A 10,130-nucleotide genomic window follows, 5' to 3' on the forward strand; every position below is an offset into this window, starting at 1 on the left:
TTTCGTACTCAGTTGTCCTCATCAATTCCCGTTCAATGCTCCATGTTCGTTTGGCATATCAACAAGGTTCCTCCAAGTGATCCCGTGCCTATGTCAAGGAGGCTTCAACCTATGCATGTCCTGAGAAGTCAAGGTGCCAAGGGTCAGGGCCGGCTTATGCGGATCGCATAGACACGAGGCTAGCAGCAAGAGCGCCGTGGCGAGGCCACACCCTCGCATAGCGAGGGTACCTCGCGTAGCGAGGCTAGCCCTTTTCCCTCAGGTATGGGCATGGCTCGGGCGTCGCAACAAGGTATCACCCTCGCATAGCGAGGCTGCCTCTCCTCCTTCCAGGTGCAGCGTCGCGAGGTTAGGAGCACGGACGCCACAACAAATCCCCCACCCTCGCATAGCGAGGCTGACATTCTTCCTCCAAGTGTAGGCGAGGCTTGATGTCTGATGGAACGGGGCGCACGCGGACGACCAGTTGGGGACCCTCGCATAGCGAGGGTGAAGTTCGGATGGGCAAGTGGCCGAGGGTCCTCGCCTAGTGAAGGTGTCTCGTAGTATAGAGCTTCACCCGTGAATAGAACTCTCAAGGAGAAATTTCCACATTTACATCTGTTAGTGCCTTAACTTTTTCAAAATCTATATCTATTCTTTTTAGTCACAATTCTTTTTGCATACAGGAAACACTAAGCCAGAAGATGATTGGCAAGGGTAGCTCAAGCAACGGCTTATACACCTTGGACACATCTTTTCATGTTTCTCACATCAATACTGTTAGTGCTGAAATATAACACTCTAGATTAGTCCATTTATCTTCTAAATGTCTTGATACTCTTAGTACAACTTTGAATTGTAACACTACCAATTTACATAAATCTTTACCTTGTTTCATTTGTCCGATGGCCAAACAGAAAAGATTTTCTTTTGCTAATCATAATCGTTTTGCTGATTCTATTTTTGATATTGTGCATTGTGATATTTGGGGACTACATCACACACCATCACATTCTAATCATCGATTTTTTCTTACTTTAGTCGATGATAAATCCCGCTTCACTTGGATTTATCTACTAAAGCATAAATCAGATGTGCTTACAATTATTCCTACTTTTTTTGGCTATGATTGAGACACAATTTCACAAAACTCTTAAATGTTTTCGTTTTAACAATGCACCTGAACTAACCTTTACTGAATTATTTGCCTCAAAAGGAATTTTGCATCAATTTACTTGTGTCGACACTCCTCAACAGAATGCTATCACTGAAAGAAAGCACCAACATCTTCTTAATGTTGCTCGTGCATTACACTTTTAAGCTCATACTCCTATCGCATTTTGGTCTGATTGTGTGCTTATTGCTGCTTACATTATTAATAGAACACCAACCCCCAACTTAATGGATCAAACTCCGTATGAACTTTTGTTTGGTAAAATGTCGGATTATCATATTTTTTGTACTTTTGGTTGCTTAGCCTTTGCTTCTACACTCACTGCTCATAGAACTAAATTTGAACCTCGTGCACGCACTTGCATCTTTATTGGTTATCCACCTGGTGTAAAAGGTTACAGGTTATATGATCTCAACACAAAGCAATTTGTTGTCTCTCGAAAGGTGGTTTTTCATGAGACTATCTTTCCCTTGACTAAATTTCTCTCACATACTGTTATTTCTGACCCTTTTCCATCTCTCGTTTTACCATCTCCTTTCATTTCACACACTCCCATTTTAGATTATATTCATCCTTCTTCACATGACCATGATATTCCTGAAACTAATCCTTTTTTGCAGCTAAACAATGGTCCTCCTGTTTCGGACACCACTCAAAGTGCATCACCCCTGCTGCTCCCACTCTTCGTAGTCCCACAAGGCCTACTCACCCACCAGCATATCTTACTGATTTTGAGTGTCACTTTGCTGCCCCTCTAACTCATACCACTCCCTACCATATTTCTAACTATCTTTCTTATTCAAAGTTATCTAATGATCATAAAGATTTTGTGTTTGCAGTTTCAGAACATAGTGAACCATCCTCTTACAAGGAAGCTGCCAAAGATAACAACTGGGTTCAAGCAATGCAACAAGAACTTTTAGCATTGCAACAAAATCAAACCTGGACAATTACCATTCTCCGTTCCCACAAGAAAGCAATTGGGTGTCGATGGATATACAAAATTAAATACCACAGCAATGGGACCATTAAGCATTACAAAGCTCGTTTAGTTCCAAAGGGATATGCTCAACAAGAAGGACTTGCCTTTTTTGATACCTTTTCTCCTGTTGCTAAGATGGTTACTTTGAAACTTTTATTAGCCATTTCAGCTATAAAACTTTGGCATACTATTCAGTTAGACATAAATAATGCATTTTTAAATGGCGATCTTAATGAGGATGTCTACATGTTTATCCCACCTGGTTTACTAATTTCAAATTCTTCTCATACAGGTGCTCCACTTGTCTGTAAACTACACGAATCCCTTTATGGTTTTCGCCAAGCTTCCCGCCAATGGTACACAAAGCTGTCTACCACCCTCCTCCTTGAAGGCTTTCATCAATCTCAAGCTGATTACACACTCTTTACCAAAGGACAAGGGGACTCTTTCATTGCTTTATTGGTTTATGTGGATGACATTATCATCGCTAGACCAAACCTATATCTTCTTCACTAGCTTCAACACTCTCTTGACAGCCAGTTCAAACTCAAAGCCTTGGGCCAGCTCAAGTACTTTCTTGGTTTTGAAATAGCTCGCTCTACCAAGGGTCTTTTCCTCTCTCAAAGGCAGTACACTCTTCAACTCTTACAAGACACTGGTTATTTGGGTAGTAAACCAGCTGCCACTCCCATGGATCCAAGACTAAAACTTAATACTACTGACGATCTTCCTTTGCCTGATCCATCTCAGTATCGACGACTCATTGGCAGACTTCTTTACCTTACCCTCTCTAGACCGGACATTACTTACTCGGTACACTGCCTAAACCAATTCATGTCATCACCAAGGACACTGCATCTACAAGTTGTTCACCATCTTCTTCGATATCTCAAAGCTAAACCAGGTCAAGGTCTACTCTACCCTTCAACATCTTCTCTTTAGTTACGGGCTTTCTCTGATTCTGATTGGGCATCTTGCCCCATGACTAGAAGATCCACCACTGGTTTCTGTGTTTTCTTGGGAGATTGTCTAATCTCTTGGAGATCCAAGAAGCAACCTACAATTTCCAAAAGTTCAACCGAAGCTGAGTACCGTGCTCTGGCAGCCACTGCAAGTGAGCTTACTTGGCTCCAATTCCTTCTCAAAGCTCTCAATATTTCTCAACATTCCCCGACATTTATCTATTGTGACAACAACTCTGCTATCCACATTGCTAATAATCCAACCTTTCATGAACGAACAAAACACATTGAATTGGATTGTCATTTCATAAGAGACAAGATTAGAGCTTCCACAATCAGACTTATCTCAGTCAACAGCCAACATCAACTTGCAGATGCCTTCACCAAAGCTCTATCTTCTACAACTCTCCATTCACACATTTCTAAGATGATTGTCCATGATATACACAATCCATCTTAAGGGGGCTATTAGGATTATTCTTTTATGTTTATTTTTTGTATTAGTTACTTAGTTTAGGTCAACTGGTTAGTTTTATTTTTATTGTTACTCTGTAACAACTTCTGTTATATATTCTTTCTTTATTAGTTTTAGGTGTATTAGAACATATAAATACTTAGGTTCTTGTAATAAAAAATTACTTCAGATAATAAAAACAATGTTCTGTATTTCCTTACGTTTCTTCCGTAATAATATCAAACCAAGTCTAAAATAAAAAAATAAATAAAAGAAGATTGAAAATTAGGACTTTTGTTTTAAATTTTATTATTATTGTCTTATTTTAATTAAAGGATATATTTGTCAATACAGTTAATTCACTAACAAAAAAAATGTTGTTTTCCTAAATTGTTTTGAAAGTGAACCATTATGCAAAATGAACTATAAAATAAGATCATTCTCACAAATTACTCAGACAGTAGTCTCACCCTTGTGTATTTGTAACTAAGCATCAATAGAAATAATCATCATCTCAAGCCTCTCTTACACATAAATAAATCCCCTAACCTTTTATTCTTCTTCATTTTATGTTCGATCCTTAAATTCAAAATCAATTTGTTTGATCCATGGGTTATGAATTATAATTGTTGAATTTATCCCAACATTACCTCTGATAAAAAGAAATTAATTTAGCTCTTCTTTATTTGGCCCCTTGAAATAAATTCACAAGGATAATCTCTATTCAATATTTAGAAAAATCGTAGATATTGTAATCCATTGTTTTTATCATTATTTATTAACAACTATTTTTGTAAATATAATGATATGGGAGTTAATGCTAAAGTAAATAAATGGGATATTTTTGTAAATGCTTAGAAAGAAACATAGTAAAGATAATAAACGAGACAAGCAATCTTTTAATGTGGATGTAATTTATTCATAAGCTATAGGACAAACAATTCCACTAGCAATTTGAAATTCAGCTTTGTTTTAACCCTGAATTTTGCCAAGGAAATTTTTTCTGAAAGAAAAGATTGAAAAAAATAATACTTTTCTAAAATTTTAAAGGTATTTTTTTAATATACTTATCACTTCAGTATAAAATGAAGTTATTATTTTTTTTAAAAAAATATTATCAATTCTTTGTATGACCCAAAACAAGAAATTTTTTTTCTCTCCCTTAAAATTGATCGAAGTTCCAAACAAAGAGTAACATTTTTAAAAAAAAAAAGAGGAAGATTCATTTTGTTTATCTAAGCTTTTACTTTATGTATTGGTATATAGTTAATACTAATTCCAAATAAAGATTAATCTTCCTTTTGTTTATCTAACCTTACTTTTATGTATTGGTGTATAGTTAATATTAGGATAACTTGAAAAATACCCAGTTTTAGGATTAGTTAACTAAAAATAACTACTAATAATATTTAGTTGAATATTACCCACTTTTTTAAGCACATTTATCATATTACCCTTAAAACACTATTAGAAGTCCAATGTAAAAATCTCAATCTTTGCCTCTGTCGTGTCATTTACTTTCCTTTTTAAATAATATTCCACTGTCACTTCCACTAGATCACTGTATAATAGGTAGGGTCATTAATAGTTTGGGTATTAATCAAAGAGTTTTAAAAGGTGGGTAAAAATTAAAGAAGTTAACTTAAATTGGGTAGTAGGTCTAATTTTCACTTAATATTATTGGGTATGATACCTATTTTGAATTTCCGAAAAGAATTAGGTTGATATTCCTAATATGTATCACTTAATTCGAAAAAGGGGCCAAAAAAATTGTTCATCATTGGATTGAAAAATGGGCCTCACTTTCCTCAAAAGCCTCAACACTGTAAAGAAGTTGACTATGGCCCAAGCTTGTCTAAGGACAAAAAGTATTTTAATCTGATGCAATAATTTAAAAAGGTCCTACCGGGAGTCGAACCCAGGTCGCTGGATTCAAAGTCCAGAGTGCTAACCACTACACCATAGAACCCTGGTTGAGTTATTGGGCTACTAACCTTTTATAAAAAAGATTCCTTTACTTTTGTTTTACACCGAAGCATAATACTTTTTTTTTTTACTTTTAGAGCTTAAAAAAAAAAAAGAAGAAGCATTTATAATATACAGACACTCAATAGTTTACAAGAGTTTCTTGTTCTTCATGTCATCAATTATGGTCAATATTTTCTTCTCTGAAATCATTATATTCCTAAATTTCAGAGCCTGACGCTAGAACCAAAATACCATAGGTAGTTGATTATTACTCAAAAAACATATTCATTGCTCTACTATGAAGTATATAGAAAATATTTAATTCAATTATAATTTAAATTATATAGATAAAAAATATAATAAAAAAGTATGATTGGTAAGATTTAAAGGTATAATAGTATCAAAACTTGTTAACTAATTATGATTTTTGCAGCTAAATACTTATATAAAAAATTTGATAGCAAAACTACTTAAATAATTACAATTTTTGTACTTAAATACTCATGTAAAAATTTTGACAGTAAAACTACTTAAGTAGTAAAATTTCTTGCATTTAACTACCTGCTATTAATTCAATTATTAAAACTAACCTATAGGACATGTGGCAGTCTCCAATTTATCAATTTTTTAATTTTTAAATATTTTAAAATTAATTAAAAATTCAAGAAAAAATAAATCACATATTTTAAATTCATAAAAAAATTAAAACATGTATTTTAAAAACTAGAAAAATAACATTAATTTAATTAAAAATATAAATAAAAATCATAAAAATTTTATTTTTAATCAACATGAAATTAGAGTGTATTTAGATTTTAATCAAAATTAAAATGAATTTTCTTATTATTTTATTTATATTTTTCATTAAATTAATGTTTTTAAGTTTTAAAAATACTTGTGTTAATTTTTTTGAATTTAAAATATTTTATTTTATTCTGAATTTTTAATTATTTTAAAAATTAAATTTTTAGGAATTAAAATATTTTAAAAATATTTTGGACAAATTGGAGGTTGCCACGTTGACTTAATGGTAGGGAGTTAAGTACAAGAAAATCCACTAATCAAGGAGTTTTGTCGTCAAAATTTTTACATGGGTATTTAACTGCAAGAATTATAACTAGTTTAGTAGTTTTGCCATCAAAATTTTTACACAAGTATTTTACAGCAAGAATTGTAACTACTTAAGTAGTTTTGTCACCATTATCCCAAATTTAAATATTAAAAAAATGTGATTTATAATAGGAAAATTTACGGTGAAAATCAATAAATAGTAGGTTGTACTTAAGGGTCTGATTGGTTCGCGATTAGAAAACTGTATTTTCAAAAATTGTGTTTCTGAAATAAAAATCTGAATTTATAGTTGAAAACATGATTTTGAAAATGTGATTGGTTCAATATTTAAAAACAGTTTTTGAGTTTTAAAAAATTGAATATGTGATTGGTAGGAAATCTGAAAATATAAAAAAGTGATATATTTATAGTATTTTATGATACAATGATTTGGAATATGAGAAAACATGATTTTCATGTTTTTTATTTTAGAACACAAAATTATAATATTGATTTTTATTTTCAAAATCATCTTACGAATCAGTTATTTTTGTAGGTTCCACTATTTTTAAATTTTTAAGATGATAAAATGAGATTATGATAGAATTTTGTAAGAATTTGGATTTATTTTGTTAGAATTTTGATTTTATCAATATTTCAATTCTATTTTATTTATCACCTAATTAGTGACATGTTGGAAAAATATATCTAAGGCTTATTTATTTATTACTAATTAATATATGCTTAATTTTTTTTGTAATAATAATAAAAACAAGCACCCCAAATTATTTATATTTGACCGTGTATATATATATATATATATATATACTTTAACATATAGATGAACATATGAGGGAAGAAAAAAATGTCAAAGTGCATACTGTAGTAGTCAGAGCACAATTTTAAGAAAACTAGAAAACGTGAAATTTGTGTTTTCTATCTCCTAGTATAAAATGTAATTTAGTTTTTGAATTTAGTTTTTCAAAATGAGTAACCAATCAATTATTATTATGAGCCCACAACTTTTATGTTTTTGGATTTATAGAATTGTATCCAAACCTCCTACCAATCAGAGCCTAAGTTACTAAGTAGTTTTTTGGCGGCAAAAATGAGTAAGTAGCCTAAAATGTTGTACTTAAGTAAAATTAAATCAATTATCAATTAAATAATAAGTGGTCTAAAAAATGTATTTTTTATTTATTTATTAATTAAAATCAATACAAAATTTGTGTAAAATATGATTTTTGCAACAAAGAAAACTACTTAGTGACGTAAGTGCAATATTTCACACTACTTGCTAACTTTTCATGTAAAAAAAAAATTACTTACTGACTGAAGTGCAACCTTTTAAACTACGTGCTCAATTTTGTCGCAAAAAAAACTACTTAGTGATTTATGTGCAACATTTTAGAATACTTACTCATTTTCACCATAAATTTCCCTATAAAATATAATAAAATCATTTACAGCAAAAATTGAATACATTATAAAAAAACTACATGTACAAAGTAGTTTTATTATCTCATTTACGTTATTTTATCATTTTTTTTATTTAATTACATAATTTCACTACTAAGTTGCATAATTTATTAAATATTTCAAAGTTATAAATTTTATACCAATTAAATAAGATTTTATGTGTACTTCGTTAGCAATCTTTAAGTCTAAAACTAAGACAGCCAAATACAAATAATTTCACAAAGATACTGTGGATTTATTTACAAATAATTTCACTATCTTATTAATTCCTCGTGACTCCACTATAGACTCGAAATTGAACTCTTGAATTCATAGAAGGTATTTTCTAAGCCACAAATACGTTATCAATTGTTATAATCATTATAGTCACTCAATCATCTATCAATGATTTACTAACATGCTGGGTGCAAATTACCGTTTCACCCCTCATCAATATTTATTCTTAACTCTTAGTAAGTTCCTTATAAATGATATTTCCATGAATTTAATCACAGAAATGAGATCTCGATAATTTAACCTTTTGAACAAAGCAATTAATGAAATCATCTTTTCACTTCATATATAGAGGCTATAGATTTCATTTCTATGAATAATACTCTAACTCAATTACACTCCCAGATGTAAGTATGGGCTAGACCGTAGGGTAAGATGGTAACGAACAAGTCAAAATATTTAAATAATATAATGACTAGAATATTATCACTCAGAATTAAGAACGACTTGACCTATGGTCAACATTGTGACATTGTTTAGATTCGATAACAACGATACTTATTTATCTATCAAGAATTAATATCGGTCCTAGTCCGATGTAACCAAATATATCCGATCTTATCTACTTGGTCAATGCCTTGGACAAGACATCACACCCGGAATGTGTAAGTAGATAATATCGTAGATTGCCTAATCAGTGAAAATCCAATGCACTGATCTAATCTTAGGACTCGTTCTTTTAAACATATAATTACAACTATAATCCACTATAACCTAGTCGCTATAATTGTAACTATCCATATGTTTGAGATTTTACCTATAATAACCCGGATTTTTTTTATATTTTATTTTATGTAAAATTATTTGTGAATTAATTTTATTTAACGGTAAAATAAATAATTAAAATAATAATTGGTAAATTTATTTGTGAATATTATCACTTAGAAATTAACCAGGAATAATATTTACCAATTATTATTTTAATTAAGGAAATGTGAGTTGATCGCTTTAGACCATAGATTGGGGACTTAGATGTGAAATAAACATAAAGTGAGAAATATTTATTTTACTAGCTAGATTTGGGTGGAATAATTATAGAAAAACCCTAGAATAATCTTAGAATTTTAATTTGAGCCACAAGAGAATTTTGGGAATTTTTTTAAAGAATTTTGGTATATGGTTTTATGTGTTTGGGACCCACATAAAATCATATAATCATTTTAGACTAAAATTTTATGATTTATTCACTAAGATTTTGTTGACCTGTGAAATTGGCCAACGGTCATATGTATAGTATACGGCACTTTTTGAACGAAATGAATTTAATAGACGAGAGAGTACAAATATCTTAAATAAACACACATAAATTTTATAGTGGTTCAGCCCTGTTCTGATGAACAGTAATAACCTAATCCACTTAGTCTTTGGTATTAAATCACTCAATAGACAATTACACTGATGAACTGAAGTATTCACTCGTCACCAATTTGCCCAGAGTTTCTCCCCAAAAAATATCTCTCTCAAGATCATTCCCAAAAAGATCCAAAATTCTCCTTTATAAAGCTCTAGGTCCTTTATTTATAGTACCCAGGGGCTGTTATGTGATCATTAATATTGGAGATCGTGGTTTGGTACACGATTATTAGATAGTGGAGATACGTGTCCACCTCCTCATGATTATGAGATTGTGGGTATTCTCATTGTTTCTCTTAATCGTAGTTGGTGATGCACGATTGAAACCTTTGGGAAAATGCTAAGTCTTGGTTGGTCTATGAGACTTAGGTGTTAGGCTCAATGACCCTTTTAGAGCTTGGGTGCTAGGCCTGATGACCCTTTGGGTGCTAGACCTGCTGATCTTCTGGGTGT

General features: G+C 31.4%; 1 non-coding gene across 1 annotated transcript; it reads right to left on the reverse strand.

The window, feature by feature from the left end:
* Window positions 1-5,451: 5,451 nt before the first annotated feature.
* Window positions 5,452-5,523, reverse strand: TRNAQ-UUG (transfer RNA glutamine (anticodon UUG)). The gene has a single exon. It is a non-coding gene; the product is annotated as a tRNA-Gln (tRNA).
* Window positions 5,524-10,130: the final 4,607 nt, after the last annotated feature.

The sequence above is a fragment of the Humulus lupulus genome, chromosome 4 (assembly GCF_963169125.1).
Source record: "Humulus lupulus chromosome 4, drHumLupu1.1, whole genome shotgun sequence".
Classification (NCBI taxonomy): Eukaryota; Viridiplantae; Streptophyta; class Magnoliopsida; order Rosales; family Cannabaceae; genus Humulus; species Humulus lupulus.